The sequence below is a fragment of the Labeo rohita genome, unplaced genomic scaffold (assembly GCF_022985175.1).
Source record: "Labeo rohita strain BAU-BD-2019 unplaced genomic scaffold, IGBB_LRoh.1.0 scaffold_177, whole genome shotgun sequence".
Lineage (NCBI taxonomy): Eukaryota > Metazoa > Chordata > Actinopteri > Cypriniformes > Cyprinidae > Labeo > Labeo rohita.
The window spans coordinates 18,121-36,186 of NW_026127967.1; the positions used below are offsets into that span (position 1 = coordinate 18,121).

Below are 18,066 nucleotides of genomic sequence, written 5' to 3' on the forward strand. Positions count from 1 at the left end.
AGAAATGAAGAACAAATTAGCTGAAGACGGTTACTGAAGAGAGCAGAGCCAAACACTCTCAGGATGAACAGATCAAATGACTGCTTTAAGACACTTTTAACATGTTATGGGTGAGTTTATTTCTGTTGACAGAGACACCATTGATCTGCTGGAAGTTGAGGCTTATTGGAACTTAAAGTGTCAATGTTCAGAGTGTGAAATAATCAGCAAAGAATGTGCTAGATGGTCACACCCATTAACACTTGTGCACAGTTATTTTAGCGGACAGTAGTTTCACTGTATTTTACTACAAAGCAGCTTCACATCAGCTCATCTGTCATTTTATTACTGAACCAGTTTTGAAGAGTTTGTCTTTTCATATTTGTGGACTGAAACCGTTGAAGATGTTTCAAAGATTTTCATTCTGTTTGTGTTTGTGGCGTCTGGTTGGTGAGTCTGAAATGTGTTTTTGACTTCAGTTGTTTCTGTTCTGGTACCATGTAATAAATTACTGGTTGAATTAGTTAAGATTGATATTCACTGTGAACTGTGATTTTACATCAAGTTTAAATTCAGGTCTAATTAGTGATGGATCTCTGTCATTTATTTATATCTTAGTCTTTGTGGTGCTGCAGAATAGTATTCGCCTACCACTTAAATGATTAAAAGTAATTTAGTAAGCTTCATCAAACCAAAATAAAGCTTTAATCTGTGATAAACTCTGATCTTCAGGAGTATTTGCTTTTAGTATGCGGTCAGTGTCCATCCACAAGGGAAATTCAGTCACTCTAAATCCTCATACTGAAATAAGGGATGATGATCTGATTCGGTGGTGGTTTTATAACACGCAAATTGCTAAAATCAACATAACAGCTGACAGCATCACTGTATATGATGATGTTCTTGATGGGAGATTCAGAGACAGACTGATCCTGGACAAACAAACTGGATCTCTGACCATCACAAACACTGCAAATGAAGATGCTGGATTTTATCATGTACAGACCAACAGTGTGAGTCTGTACATGATGTCACTGGTGCGTAATTATTTTTAACTTGTTTTATATTGTGGTCATCACAAAGATACAATTATTAATCCTAACAACATTTTGCTTCTGTTGTTTTATGATATTCATTTTAAATGTAAACATTAAACTATTTATTTTTGTTTGCTCACTGTGTGTTTGGTCTTACAGGAGTGGAGACAATATCAGTAAAGAAGGGAGATTCAGTCACTCTACACAATGATCTTACTGAAATCAAGCATCGTAGTCTGATTCAGTGGACTTTTGAACATGGTCCTAAAATAGCTGAAATCAATAAACAGACCGACAGCATCACTGTATATGATGATCACGTTTATGGGAGATTCAGAGACAGACTGAAGCTGGACAATCAAACTGGATCTCTGACCATCACAAACATCAAAAACAGAGATTCTGGAGTTTATACACTAAAGATCAGCTTTTTAGTGACAATTTTCATTTTCTGTGTCTTTGGTGGGTTAAACATCACTTTTTGTGTTTTATATTTTAACTGAAAGTTGCAATTATTAATCCTCACAACACTTTGCTTCTTGTTTGCTTCTTTTTTGTCATCATATTATTTATTTGAACACATTCTGTGTCTGTTTGATGATACAGATGAAATATCAGTGATGGAGGGAGATGGAATGGTGGATGATGATCGAATTCAGTGGGAGTTTTTAGGTGCTTTAATAGCTGAAATCAATAAACGAGCCAACAGATTCAGTGTATATGATTATGTTTTTGATGTGAGATTCAGAGACAGACTGAAGCTGGACAATCAAACTGGATCTCTGACCATCACAAACAACTGGACATGCTGGAGATTATCAACTACAGATCAATGCTTTCATCACACTTTCTGTACGTCTTACTGTTTCACCTTTTTTATTAATTACAGATAAAGTTAGACAATAGTTAAAATGACTAATTAGCTTAATTTATGTTACATTGATTGCATACTGGTTTTTATTTAACTTTCTGTATCAGATTTTTTAAAAATGTTTTTAATCAGTCTTGGTTCCTAAATTTCTTCATTTATCCTAATTTCTTTATTCCAGTGCCTATTCCTGTAATCAGCACAGACTGGCCTTCATCATCATCATCATCATCATCATCATCAGGACCTTATCCCAATCCCATCAGAAACCACACTCAACATCTGAACATCACTCAGTTCTGTCACACATGTTCAGGTATGACAGCTCTTATAATAGCGGAGCTGATATTAAAGGAGAAGTTCACTTCCAGAACAAAAACAATTACAGATAATTTACTCACCCCCTTGTAATCCAAGATGTTCATGTCTTTTTTTCTTAAGTTGATAAGAAATTATGTTTCTTGAGGAAAACATTTCAGGAATTATCTCCATAGTGGACTTTAATGGTGCCCCCAAGTTTGAACTTCCAAAATGCAGTTTAAATGCAGCTTAAAATGGCTCTAAATGATCCCAGCCGAGGAATAAGGGTCTTATCTAGTGAAACTAAAAAAAAAAAAAAGTGTATATATATATACAGTACTGTGCAAAAGTTTTAGGCCACTAGTATTTTCACCAGCTAAAAAATGGTTTAAAGTAAGTTATTTCTATCTTTTGCTGTAGTGTGTCAGTAGGAAACATCAGTTTACATTTCCAAACATTCTATTTGCCATTAATTGTAATAATCTAGTGAGATTTTTGTTTGCACAAGGAGTCTGACAACAGCCAGTGCTCCACACAGAGATTTGATCTCACCATCATCCAGTCTGTCTTTGGAATGACATGAAGAAACAGAAAAACTGAGACAGACTAAATCCAGAAGAACTGTGGCAACATCTCCAAGATGTTTCAGTTACTTGGTTACCTACCTGCAAAGCTACCTGAAAAACTATGCACAAGTGCACATAGGGCAAAAGCTGCTTTAAATGCAAAGAATGGTCATATCAAATACTGATTTATGTTAGTTAATAGTTCTTTGATAAAGAAAATCTATTTATGACATTGTTTTTGACAGCATCCTCATTTTATGTGTCTAACTGCCTAAAAAATTTAACAGTACTGTAGCTCAGTAGGTATAGGTCTCTTAAAGCATCTTGGAGATGTTGCCACAGTTCTTCTGGATTTAGTCTGTCTCCATTTTTTCTGTTTCTTAAGACAGACTGGATTGAATGATGAAGAGATCAGATCTCTGTTTGCACAAGGAGTCTGACAACAGCCTGTGCTCCATACAAAAATCTCACTGGATTATTATAATTAATGGCAAAATGAATGCTTAGAAATGTAAACTGTTATTACTGACACACTACAGCAAAAGACCGACTTTAACTGACTTTAAACCATTTTTTAGCTGATGAAAATACTAGTGGCCTAGGACTTTTGCACAGTACTGTATATATATATATATATATATATATATATATAATTTTCAAAACAAATATACATTTCATATACTTTTTAATCTCAAATGCTTGTCTTGTCTCATCTCTGCGATGCGCATTCATAGTCTGTGTAATCTGCCGAGAAATAAGGGTCGTATATACACTTTTTAACCTCAAATGCGCATGCGTAATCTGTGTAATCTGGGTCAATACAGTTAGGGTATGTCGAAAAACTCTTGGCTCGTTTTCTTCTTTAACGTCAAAATCGTCCTACATCGCTGTTTTATATTTTTTTTTTTTTGTAAAGGCTGTTTGATCTACTTTGCATGTTCACTTTGTAAAATGGGTCGGTACTTCTGCAGTGATGTAGTATAATTTTGAAGTTTGGGGAATAAAACAAGATGGGAGTTTTTCGACATACCCTAATTGTATTGACCACAATGACCCGGAAAAAAAAAAAAAAAAAAAACAAAAAAACAGAGTTCACGCAGACCTAGACAAGACAAGCATTTGAGGTTAAAAAGTATATAAATTGTCAATTTGTTTCAAAAATAGCTGATCATTTTGCTAAATAAGACCCTTCTTCCTTGCATTTAAACAACATTTTGGAATTTCAACTTGGGGGCACCATTGAAGTCCACTATATGGAGATAATTCCTAAAATGTTTTTATATATTCATTTGCTGGTATTTATGTGGCTCATTTTCAAATCCTCATATACATTTAAAGTATCAAATGTAATTGTTTGTCATGATAAATACTGAAGAGTATCAAAGATGCTCACATTAGATTCAGTATAACAGGCTTTACTTTTTAACTCTTTTTAACCTTTTAATGCATTTGCTTGCTTTTATCAATAATTTGTGAAAAAAAAAGTCTGCGGAAGCGTGTCATCACAGTCTGTGAATGTTTCTCTTCTCGATGGTTTATCCAACAGGAGGCACTACAGAGGCTTTTGTTGGCTTATTGAAGACATTTGTGCACTTGAAGGATGACTGTTATGAGTGTATTTTATTTAAAATCCTTGTTGTTGTTACGTACTGAACAGTTAAAATATGAGAATTATTGTGTAAACCCATCATAAATTAAACTTGAATTTCAGGAAACATTTCTCCAGGCCTTTACACTTCTGTTTTACACTTTCCAGAAAAAAAGACCAAGGTAAAACTCTTGTGTTCCACGTGTTTAATTACAGATTTACCAAAATACCAAAGTCTGCAAGCAAAATCCAATGTTATTGCTAATGTTATTGTAAAGTCAAACTGGAGTTTTGGTTTCACAAAACCAGCTAAAAGCCATCTCGGTCAAAAATGAGATAATGATACTGAGTGACCGCTCCTGACACATATTATAGGCCTCAGCCCCAGGGGCGGATCTAGAAAATATTTTTTAGGGTCACAAAGGGGTGGCATAGGGTCTATGAGGGGTGGCAACACCAAAGAAAGCCCTCATGCATAGTTTTTGGGGATTTACTGACATACACAGTTGTGTTCACAAATATTGCATTACAATTAAGTAATCATCTATACCAGGGGTGCTCAACCCTGTTCCTGGAGAACTACATTCCTGCAGAGTTTAGCTCCAACCCTGATCAAACACACCTGTCTGTAATTATCAAGTGCTCCTTCAGATCCTAATTATTTTGTTCAGGTGTCCTTGATCAGGGTTGGAGCTGAACTCTGCAGGAAGGAAGATCTCCAGGAACAGGGCTGAGCACCCCTACACTGTCTTGTTTAAAATTAAAAATAAATAATAACATTTCAATGTCCATCATGGCACCAAGTCAATAAACAATATAAAAAAAACTTCAACAGGTTATACAGTAAATGTTTCTGAGCTTGTATCACTAAAGAAGACATGCAATTCTATTTAATCATTACTTAGATGGTATAAATCACATTTTAGTGCAAGTTTAAGATGTTAATGTCGATGATTTAATGTTAATTTCCTAACATTCGAAGGAAATATTATAATATCAAAGCACTGAAACTGGATCAGTTTTGGAAACAATGTTTGATTTTCTGTTATTAACAGAATTGGGAATGTCTGAAATCATAACACGCTATCGACCATATAATCTAGCAACACCCCAGCAACTGGATAGCAAGAGCCTAGCAACCACCCAGAATATCCTAGCAACCAACTAGCAACACTTCACCAAACATCTAGAACATCTTACTGAACAAACTATTTAAACTATGTTTTTAAACAAGTCTTAAAACAAGCCAGCATAAATTTCTTTCATACATTTCAATCTAGTTATTACAGGTTGTAATGATTACACACAATTCAAATACAACGATGGCTCTCCCACCCAGTGAACACTCGGCAGAACAATAACACTAACAAAAAACTCTTATTAGGAATTAATTTGCAACTCATTGTCTATTACAGTAAACAATGTAAACTAAATTACAGATTGCTAATTCAGCAATTAACTTTTGGGAAAAAAAAAAAAATAAAAAATCATTTTACTACTGTAAAGTAATCTTGCAGCAGATGAAAAGCACTAGAAAAGTTAAAATAACAAAGAACTCTATATGAACTTGGTATGCACCACAATACATTACAGTACAAAATAAAAATTATTAAATTCAGCATCCTCTGCACATGTGGATGATTTCATTACAGTATACAGTACTATTTGGTCTGCTGACACAAGACCAGTGGTGGGCAGTAACGAAGTAGTTGTACTTCGTTACTGTACTTAAGTACATTTTTCAAGTATCTGTACTTTACTGGAGTAGTTTTATTTTGAGTAACTACATTCCAAAGCGTAAGATCGTACTTTTTACTTCACTACATTTCATAAACATATCGTTACTCCTTATAATATATCACGTGCTCTGAGATGCACAAGCAGTGTCTGATTCATGAACAAACTGATTCTTTTCAATGAACCTGTTAAATTGATTCGCCAGTCGCACTAAACGACTCATTCACGAATTGGAATGATCCGATTGCAGCTGCTCTCGAGTCGACAACCCATTGATTCAAATGATCCATTTAGAACAAGTCTCCAGTCAACTGAATTCACAAGTAAGAACCGGGAGATCTTGTGCGCGCACGACTGATGCTGCGAAAAGTAAGCTACTAATGTCGAATTTTAGTTTTAATTAATTATTAGGTAACGCTTTAGATTACAACCCGCAAAGAACTACGTAAGTAAACTGAATTTACGGTGTATGTTTCTGTAATTATAGTGTACCTATAAAGTACGTACATGTAGGTATAAGGGAACAATATGTTATATTTGGGTAATAAGGGGATAACAAACCAGATATGCAACCTGCAAAGAACTACATAAGTATACTGAATTTACGGTGTACGTTTCTGTAATTATAGTGTACCTATTCAAGAACGTACATGTAGGTATACGGGAACAATATGTTACGTTTTAGTAATAGAGAGTAACAACCAGATATACAACCTGCAAAGAACTGCGTAAGCAAACTAAAGTTAGGGTGAATGTTTCGTATTTATATTGTACCTACGTGTAAGTATAAGGGAACAATAGGTTACGTTTGGGTAATAAGGGGGTAGCAAACAGATATACAAATAATTCATAATGGATTAATTAAAAAAAAAAAAAAAAAAAAAAAACTTAACAGGTACCTATTCTATTAAATAGTACGTCTGGTGTATCTATACGTAAGCTTTTTAAAATTACTGGGAAATTATACTCTTGTTCCATGTAGTTACAGGGTAATTGTGCCCTCTGCGGGCTGTAAATTAAAGTGGCGATTGTTCCCCTCTTGTTCAACGAAGTTACAGGGTAGGTTCAATACATAAACAAACAAACTGAAAATATATCTAAAAATATTTTTTATAGTCGCTAATCCCACTTCTACCTCTAAACCCAACGTTAACTATGACTGAACAGTAATAAAAATATAAAAAACAGGAAAGTGCAATCACAATCATTTATTTATTGCAAGAATGTCAGCAGCCATACAAAAAAGTAATCCAAATAACGATGCGTTTGCAGCCGCAGTCCTCTCTGGCGAATACAGTAGGTTTGAGGTGCTGTAGGATGAGAGCAGAATTTAAATTGTTAATCGCTGAAAATATTATCCAGATTATTGTCTTGATCCACTCCTCGAAGGCGCCCGCGCGTCATTCCAACACATCTCACCAGAAACACCCCAGCAAACACAACAACGTTATAAAAACGTTTTTTTCACGTTGTAAAAAGGTTGTAATAACGTTTTTTTCCGACGTATTTAATACGACAAATGTCGGGTTTTTTAAACGTTATAAATACGTTTTTTCACAACGTTGCAAAAACGTTTTTATAACGTTTTTAAAACGTTGGAAGGAGACGTTGTAAAAACGTTTTTGCAACGTTGTGAAAAAACGTATTTATAACGTACTTACCACGTCCAAACTGGTACTTTACATGCTGCCATCAAAATGTTTTCTTTACAGTGTTAAATCTGACTATTGATCCTAAAAGCACTTATTTACATTTCACCTTACCTTGTAGCATTGCTGACTTTGTTGTTTTATAAGGCTAGGTTAACATATGTAGGCCTAATAATTTATACTACACAAAAATTATCACTCGTCGTATTTATTCACAAAATATAAAAAGTAATGTGATATGGGTAGTTCACAAAAATAAATAAATAAGCCAATAAACAAGACAAATGCATGAACATATACCAATAAAGCATAATGGTTTCAAATAAAGTATAACATATGAAAATTATGCAATGACTGGCAAAGTTGAATATGAGTACGAAGTCCAAGAAATTTCAATGCATATTTTAACAGAAAAAAGCAACATTTCATTTGTAAAATGTATTCAATTTCAGCTAGTTACAAATTATTTTATTGCAGTTATAATAATAATCACACTGCAATCTTATTACTCGTTTGCACTAAAACTAATGATTATATTGTTAGAGATTTATTAGCACAAATTACAGGTATATGGCATCCAATTTAGAACTTGTTTAAATAATATATAATACATACAGTTTATAATGGCTATTGTTGTTCAATTAATAATATTTTATAATACTGGAATACCTGAGATTTTGAAAAATGTATTTAGGTAGCGATTATTCAGTGCTTTAATTGTAAGTTACATTGTTTTGCCACTAGGTGGCAGCAAGAGACCGTCTTAATGACTTAGTTAGAAAACCATTCTTTTAGTGCTGATTCATTCAGTTGCTGAATTCTGTGACACACCAAATTATATGACTCTAGTGCCGAGGGTAGTTTAGAAACATTTAAAAAATTTTATGGTAACCACAAATTAATAATGGTTTTGCTACAAAAACATAGTTTTAACTATGGTTATACAAATGGTAATCAATATGGCAAAAAATGGTAGGACTAGAGGGTTGGGTTTAGTAGTAGGTCAGATTAGCTCACTGCAGTGCCTAGGTTCACAAAATTAGGTGGGTCACAGAATTCAGTACAACCCCAAAAAGAAACAAGGTTGTAAAGAAGTGAATTATCTAAACCAGGGGCCGGTTGCATAAAACTGTTTTAGACTGGTCTTACAAGTTAGTCATCTATTTTTTTTCTTTAAGACTGGTCTTTACTTTGTAAGCCAGTTGCATAAAATCTTAGACTGGTCTAATTTAAGACCAAAAAGTTAGACTGATTACCCCATGGCTAACTTTTCCTTACAATCTATGTTGCCATGGAAACCAACTGTCAGCTGTGACAGATTTTTAAACAGCGTAGACTTTTGTTTGTCTTGTGCTATGGCAAATTTTAATCTTTGGGTTTATGAACATGCAATAAGAAGAGAAAGGTTTTTCAAAGACCGATCAAATCCACTGGAAGTTCTCTCTGAAAAGGAACTGTTTGAAAAACTGAGATTTCCAAGACATGCGATTCAACAATTAGCATTTGACTTGGAGGAGCAGCTGAGGCCTGAAACTTCAAGAAATTGTAGCATCCCTCCACTGCTACAAATATGTCTAGCGCTACGCTTCTTTGCCACGGGATGTTTCATTAACGCAGCTGCAGACATAATCGGCGTACACAAGTCTACAGCATCAAGAATCATTCATAGAGTTTCCTGTGTGCTGTCAGGCAGACTCCCACTGTTTCCGACTGATGTCTCTACCTTGAATAAGGTAAAGGTGGATTTTTCAACATTGCCGGATTTCCTAATGTAATAGGGGCCATTGATGGAACACACATTAGGACTCAAGCACCTTCAACCCATGAGCCACTGTTTGTCAATAGGAAAGGCTACCACAGTATTAATGTGCAGGCAATCTGTGATGCCAAACTCAGGGTGCTCAACTGTGTCGCTCGCTGGCCAGGATCAACCCATGACTCAAGAATCTTGTTGAATTCCCAAATTCATGATGCATTTGAGAGAGGAGAATTGCAAGGGGTGCTTTTAGGTGACTCTGGTTATCCACTAAAACCCTGGCTTCTCACACCCTTCTTGAATCCAGTCACTGCAGCTCAAACTCGGTATAACACAGCCCATGCCAAAACAAGGAATGTCATTGAAAGGTGTTTCGGAGTCCTGAAACGAAGGTTTCATTGTTTGCATGGAGAGCTCAAAATGAAACCAGAGAGGGTTTGCAACATAATCTGTGCATGTGTTGTTTTACACAACTTAGCAAGGTAATAAATAGAAATTTAGGCATAGTTTAAACTCCTAGCTACATTTATCCAATAATTTTAAATAATAGGATTAATAAATCACTTTATTTTAATAGAGATCTTGCACTCCCAGACCTGGAAGAAGACCAAATGCTTGAGGAACCTGCTATGGAGATCAATGAGGCAAGAGATGAAGATGGATGTGGGCGTTACATTCGCCAAATGATTGTAGAAAACATTTTCTCTGTTTGATTGAGAAAAGTGAAAGAATGAATTTTGAAATGCACTTGACAAATTTTAATTTAATCAAACCAATATTTAATAAAAAAAAAAAAAAATACACAGGATCAGTAGTAACTTCTGAAATACAATATAATCTTCAAATCACTTAAATAGAACTACACTAATATTTACTTAAATACATGTCAAATCTATTAAATACACCTAAAGTTATTTGTATAGAAACATTGCTTTCATTTACCTGTATAAGTCAGCTAGAAAATCTCAGGAATTAAGTAGTTAACTGATTAATACTTCAGTCAATGAGATCTAAAGTTCATGTCCAAGCTTCTGTATCTCCAGTGTTAGCTTAGTTTTCTCTAATTCCAGTTTTTGTATTTCTAATTTTAGTTTTGCTTCCTCCAGTGTTAATACTTCATATTGTTTTTCCAGTATATGGTTCATGGTTATTTTGCTTGCAGTGCCTTTCTGTGACTCTGTGTCTGAGCCACTTCCTGCAGGTGCCACTTGGGTGCTGTCCAAATCTTCTCCTTAAAAAAAAACAAAAAAAAAACAAAACAATATTAGCAATGTTAATGAGTGACATTTTAGAGCAAAAAATACATTCTGTTTTTTATTTATTTTATTTTATTTTATATGGGAATGGTGGGTGACGATGCATTTTGTGGCATCGACTATATGTACACAGACAAACACTGTAAACATGATTCGAAAAGGCTAGGTTACAGGTAACAAAATGTTTTGTTTTGCTTGGTTTAAGATAAACTGTAACAGAAATACAAAGGCTGAAACATCAAATTAAAAAAAAAAAAAAAAAAAAAAAGGTTATAACTCGTAAAATTGTCAAGTTTTTCAAAGTTTTTACATACACCTCAAAGAATATGAAAAATTATTAATTATTTTACCAAGATACGAGGGATCATACAAAATGCATGTTATTGTTTATTTAATACTGACCTGAATAAAGGTATTTCAAATAAAATACATTTACATATAGACCACAAGAAAAATAATAGCTGAATGTTAAAAAATTCAAAACGGTCAACAAAACTGCTGAAAAATCAAAGAATTTGAGCTGAAGGATTTTTTCTGAAGAACAGTGGGCTGTTTAACTGTTTAGGACAAACAAGGGACTCATGAACAACTATCAACAAACTAAAACACAGCTGTGGATTACTCTGGTAAGAATCAAGTGAATGTAAACTTTTGAATATGATCATTCTTATAAATTCTAGTGGACTATATGTAAATGTATTTAATGTGAAATATTATGTTTAGGTCAGTACTAAATAAAAAACAACATGCATTTTGTAAGATCCCTCTTATTTTAGTCAAATAATTAACATTTTGCAGAAACTGCAAGGTGTATGTAAAAATGTTACTTTAACTGTAAAGGCCCGTTCACACCAAGCACGAAAACTATAACTATAAAGATAACGTTCTAAAAATCGATTTTTTTTTTTTTTTTTTTACAGCTGATGAACGATAAAACACTGACAGCTAATTAGACTTCATTCACATTTAAAGGGATTGCGCATTTGAAATAGCAATGTAACAGAAGCAAACAGACAGCAAACAGAGTAACATAAAACATAAAATTACCTCAGACATTCGGCACAGGGTTGGACAACATTGTCTTGCCTCATTTGAAGGTGCAGTAGAAAAATAATCTGTATTATTTATATATTTATAAATTATATATTATAATTTATATATTTATAAATTATATATTATATTATTATGTTATAGATCAGATAGTTTATGCTAGATTCACTGTTTAGATGCACTTGAAATGTGCTGAGGACTTGAAGTGGTGTAAGTGCAACAAAAACATACAGTTATCGTTCTCTGGTGTGGACGCAAATATAGTTATCGTTGTATTTATAGTTATCGTGCTTGGTGTGAACGGGCCTTAACTGTTATGTTTTACCTTGTGTTGTTTGGTCCTGACTTGTCACTGGCGCTTCTTCAGTGACCAACGTTAACGTTACCTCGCAATCAGCTAAAAAAAAAAAAAAAAAAAAAAACACAACACATGGTACTCAATCCAAGACAGCAGAATAGTATACAGAATAGCAGACTTAAAAATCAATCACTTTCAAAAACACTACTACTTACGAGACTGTCCAAGCGACGCTGATGCAACAGCTGTGTGAGGCGATGTATTTTCCCCAGCAGCAGGTGAAGTCACGCAGGAAACTCCGCTCTCCCTCCCTCCAGGGATTCCCCAAAACATTGGTGATTCATCGCCATATATTTCAATGATAATTTCTGTTGTTTTTTTTTAATTTTGCACTTGGTCCTCCTCCCGTTGCTGGTTTTTTTTCGTTTGAATATTTCCTTCTTTGCTTCCTGCACCATGTTTTTAAACCGTTTCTGTACATCTTTGACGGTCCGCGGGACAGAAGGATTTATACTATTAACTTTATCCGTTATTGTGGACCAAGCCTTGTGTTTTTTATTGTTGGCATTGTAATCGCTAAATTTGTTCATTAAAATCGATTTTGCAGCATTGTATTCCTCCAATATGCAAATATTTTCAGCAAAGGAAAACTGCGACGAGCGCCCACTGTCGGCCATTTTGTTTAAGCTGTTTAGCGTCTTACTTTTCCCACAATGCAGTGCAAATTAGACTGTCTTACTAAAGACAACCATGAACTTGTTTTATGCAACAGTCTTTGCCCACTGACTTTAGTTGGTCAGGCTTATTCTTAGACACAGTCTTAAGATAATGGCTATGTTTATGCAACCGGCCAATACAATTTTAACATCAACAATGATTGTTATAAATATAAAATGAGTCTCTTACATTCACAGTGCTCAGTACTTTTTTTTTTTTCTGTTATTATTATTAGCTGTGTCTTGTTTTCTCATTACGTTGGGCCCCTCTGTAGGTTGCTGTATACCAAGTGTCCTTAATGAGTTAAACGAGATGGCCTTGTAGGACATACAAGATAAAAAAGTATATTTAATGGATATATACTTAAAAAAAAAACAAATAAATGATAATGTATGTTTGAGGTTTTACTTTCTAGTCAGATGGTTCATAGCACATTGGAGATGCTCTTCAACAGGAGGTCTGCTCCAACTCTACTGCAGTACTGCCATCAGCATGGAAGAATCTAATGTTAGAAACATAAACAATTTGTCACAGAGCCAACAATATGTAATATACAAAGTCAGCATTATTAGAAATAAACAAACTGGAATATGTGAAATAGGTAAAATGCAGAAAAGAGAACAATATGAAGAATTTTTCAATCTAGTAATCCTTATACAGTATCACATTACAGTTTGTTTGGAAGTCAAATCCTTCTTACATAATACATAACTTACTGACGCTCCTGAAAGGAACTATAACTATAAAAAAACTGTCATCTACACATAATATGTGACTAAAAGCGAAAACTTTATGAAATAAGAGCTAAACTCTACAGTTAGCCTACATCTTATAGTTAGCCTGAGGATTGAGATGCTAACGGACTTTTCCCGAAGACACTAAACCATTTCTATGAAGTAAATATTCAACAGAAACGTGTCTATTATATGTAAGAAAGTGTTAGGAACCGTTGTATGTATTATTTTTGTCTTATTAGGGACAAAACTTACCATAAAGCAGTGTGACAGACGGAGACTCGCCGCTTGTCAGTTAAGCTGCTTCCCCGTTTCCATGGTAACTCTCTCCGCTCCAGTTTAAATACAACTCGAATGTTCAAAGCGCGTGCCCGTTTAAAATGTAGCGTTTACATAAATATATACATGAACTACAACAACGTACAGATGTAGGTAATCAAACTGTAAATGTAATGAGAATATAAAATCATATTAGCAGAGAATGTAAAACATTTTTTGAAGTCAGTTTATAACAGGTTATAATATATAATATAATATAATATAATATAATATAATATAATATAATAATAGGTTTGGAAATTTTATTTATTTACTTTAACTACCTAACGAAAAAACATACCAGGAATTGTAAACAAAGTGTAGAATAAAAGTAATCTATCTATAGCAAAACACATTAAAAACAAACATCACGTACAATGGGAGTTTTGGCATGGTTGCATACTGTCATGACGTTTGTAATAAATAAATAAATATTTTTACCAACCAATCATTTCTGTTCATCTGTTAATACCTCTCTCCCACCTTTCCATAGACTGGTTTACACACTGAGCTGTTAGCTCCTGATATATGAATATACGGTATTATTAAATGAGCAAAGACAACTGAAAGTAAGGATTACATATTACTTCTAAGTCCTTTTGATATTGCTCAGACTATCTGGTACTCAGTCACTAAATCGAGTTAATGTTAAAATATCACTTATTTTACTGATATTTTTACACAAACAGAACAGTTTTGCAAGGTTGTATTTTGGGTACTTTTATGACGTTTTTAAAAGGTCTTATTCCAACGTGCATATTACGTTATTTTAACACCTGAATAAAACGTCCCCCGAAAGTTGTAGTTTGGTCTGGTTTCATTTTCGTAGTAGACGAACGTGATATTTACGTTTTTTGAAAGTAAGACTACTTAAAGAAAAGATTGTTCCAGGTTGGTATTTTTATAACGTTTCTAAAACGTTTTATTTTGGTTACATATTTTTTTATTTAAAAAAAAAACGTTTTTAAAACGTTTTTAAAACGTTGTACTACAACATTACCTAATTGCAACCAAAATACAACGTTGTGAAAAGTTGTAAAAACGTTTTGTGTTTGCTGGGACGGCATGTCGTAATCTGTGACGAATGCAGGCGAGAGCCAATGAACGTCCGATTTTCCTGTCGCAAAATGCACTTTAGCATGGATCGCGGAACCGGGGGGGCCGCCCGGGCCTGGGCCCGGGTAACTTTTGAGGTCTAGTACAAATTATGACATACAAAAATACATAGGCTATAGATTCATATGGATCAATCATTAAAAGATTGCCATCTCGATTCAAACACACGTAATCTTATTGCTATATGATGATAATTTCTCCACGTCTATAAAACATTTGAAATCACAATCACATCGGAATATTTAAACCTGCTTTCGCGCAACCGCTGATTCAGATAGAGCTCTAAACTCCCAAGTTAACACATATTGAACGAACATTGGTCAGGACCCCTTGAAACGCTTTTACATAGGGTACCCCTTCAGCGTAATTTTTCGACGCACAGGGTTCTCCATTGTTTTCAGTTGTTTGTCTTAATTTAATGGTTTGCATGCATTTGTAAAAATATAAATTATTTTATATAAATATATACGTACATTGGAGCACCTAACCCCACCCCTACCCTAAACCTACCCACTTCTGAACAATATGAAACACGCAACAGGCAAATATAAGTAAAGTCACAGGTATTTATTGCAAAACTGACCATAAACAAGCAGTATAAAAACATTACAAACAAGTCCTGTTGCATTCCGAGTCTTCTGAAGCCTTACGATATCTTTATGCGAATAACAGAAGGTTTTAATCGCTGAAAATGATCCCGCTCCGTTAACGCGCTCACATCTCATTCAAGAAGATACACCTTAGCATGACACAATCAGTCACGAGACACATACGAGCCAATGGCATTTCACAACAGCATGACACAATAGGTCACGAGACACCCAAGAGCCAATAGCAGTTCACAACCAAGGCTCGCTTCTTCTGGCGGCATTTTTTTGAATTCGCGCACAGACTGAAGCAGCACAGAACGGCGATCCCGTCTATTCTTCTCACAAATCAATCGTTTTGCTTCGGAAACCTTGGAATATTAATACTTTTTGAATAAATTATGAATATAGTTGTAATTGCCTTTAGGAGCAGAGGTTGGGTTCGGTGTGTTAATAGTGTAATATAAATTAAACTGTTTTGACAGTTCGCATTGAAAAAAAAAAAAAATTACACCCCAACATATATATGCAATAATAGCAATATTATTACCCAATATATAATTTAATCATGACGATAAAATTCCCCGTGCCTTTCGCGTCAGCACATTGACGCCAAGGGTTTCTTATGTTAAGTACTGGAGGACCCTGCACGTAGAAAAATGACGCTAAAGGGTTACCCTGAGCGTCCAGAAGTGACGCCAAAGGGGCCCTGCCCGATCGTCAATATGTGACGAGTTGGGAGTGAGAACGTGTTGGAACCGAAACTCAGCAAATACATACCTCACAGACATGATACACATATCTATAGAAAGCTTGAAATTATTACATAACGAAATAAATCAAATACTCTTTCACAAAAACAAAAATTCTTTCAATATGTAATCTGTAAAGAGGCGAGGCGAGGCGCATCCAAAGAGAAGATAACTTCATCTTTGCGACACTGACTCAGAAAACACTGGTTTATTAAGAAATAATTGAAATATCTCCGTACTATTTCCCCCCGACATTGTAATTACTTTTGCCAGTGCTTTGTGGCAAGTTTCAGCCTTTTGAAACTTCAGCCTATAGCGCTTGAACACGGATCTCTTCTAGCTGCGCTGATTTGCTGCTGCTGCTGGCAGAGACACTAAACGCTTTCCAAGCCGGTCTCGAAAATGAAAGCGAAAGTCTCATGTTGTTTCCACCAGCGCTGAAATTTGTTTTCATCACCATAATTGGTGTATGTAATAACGTAATGAAAAAAATTATAAGGAGAAGCCTAAAACAGGCCCGAAGCCCTGCCTGTCTTAACTATGACGTGAAAATTAAGCTCGGACTCATTTATAACATTTTAGACATTTATAAACGGATTCATTTATAATGTTAACAAAATAATTATAACTAATAACTATACTATTAAAATTAAAATAGTTTTTAATATTAAAATGTAGACTAGCATGTAAAATGTATAATCTTACATATTTTATAGACCCCCCCCACACACTTCCCGGGCCCCCCCCCTTCTTTTGGTACGTTCCGCGATCCATGCACTTTAGCACGGGTTTATGGCTGTTGCTGCTGGACTCGCTGCTGGAGATGGAGATGAAGATCGCCGGACAAAGCCTTGAATTTGGTTCTGGTCCTCGCAAATCGTGTGGATTCTGAAGATCTGGGTTACAGCACACAAATAAAATTGTTTAATTTGTAATTTTGATGCGTGTTCGGTGTATTTTATGGTTCCATTGTTAGTCACATCATGTTAGAGAAAAGGCCTTTGTGTTCCACCACGGCAAACGAAGTTAATATTACATGAATGATTAAACGATTGCAGAAATATTATTTATTTTAAGGGTTTACCGTGTAGTCATGATAACATTATGTAGACCTATTCTTGGAAACGAGCTGGCAACAGAAATGACACAGAACAGAATGAAATGTTATAATTTCATATTAAGTAAACGTTAAATGTTTAGATGATGTAAATATGTCAGTATTGTACATTTAGTGTCTGTAAAAATGTAAATAAATGTACATTTTGTAGAACCACATTTTACGTCGCGTTGTTATGTTTTGTACCTAACCTGTAACTTCGTTGAACAAGAGGGGAACAATCGACACTTTACAGCCCGCAGAGGGCATAATTACCCTGTAATTACATGGAACAAGAGTATATTTTCCCAGTAATTTTAAAAAGCTTACGTATAGATACGGTCGCCATGATTTTGCCAAGTAAGACATGTTCCTGGATCAACATGTTTTGTTGATCCTGGATCAACATTACTGTACAAAAATACAGACTTAACCCAATCCCTACCCCTAAACCTAACCATAACCACAATTTATTCCTAAAATCAGAAGGAAATGATAGCTAATTAAAAAAAGGTGTAGCATCAAACTGTTATTCTAAGTCTAAAACTAATATTTCCTGAAAAGTTATATCTCAATTGTTGATCCAGAACCATGGTGTACTTGGCGAAATCACGTTCACCGTATAGATACACCAAACGTACGATTTAATAGAATAGGTACCT

The 18,066-nt window shown here is 34.7% G+C and overlaps 2 long non-coding RNA genes across 2 annotated transcripts; one reads left to right on the plus strand and one right to left on the minus strand.

The window, feature by feature from the left end:
* Positions 1 to 238: 238 nt before the first annotated feature.
* LOC127158898 (uncharacterized) lies at positions 239 to 4,349 on the plus strand. Its single transcript, XR_007826303.1, has 4 exons — positions 239 to 429; positions 1,765 to 1,868; positions 2,066 to 2,200; positions 4,297 to 4,349. It is a non-coding gene; the product is annotated as an uncharacterized LOC127158898 (long non-coding RNA).
* An 8,687-nt stretch (positions 4,350 to 13,036) lies between these two features.
* Positions 13,037 to 13,921, minus strand: LOC127158899 (uncharacterized). The gene is made up of 3 exons (XR_007826304.1): positions 13,791 to 13,921; positions 13,210 to 13,303; positions 13,037 to 13,118 (listed from the first exon to the last, which is right to left on the minus strand). It is a non-coding gene; the product is annotated as an uncharacterized LOC127158899 (long non-coding RNA).
* Between the last annotated feature and the right edge of the window lie 4,145 nt (positions 13,922 to 18,066).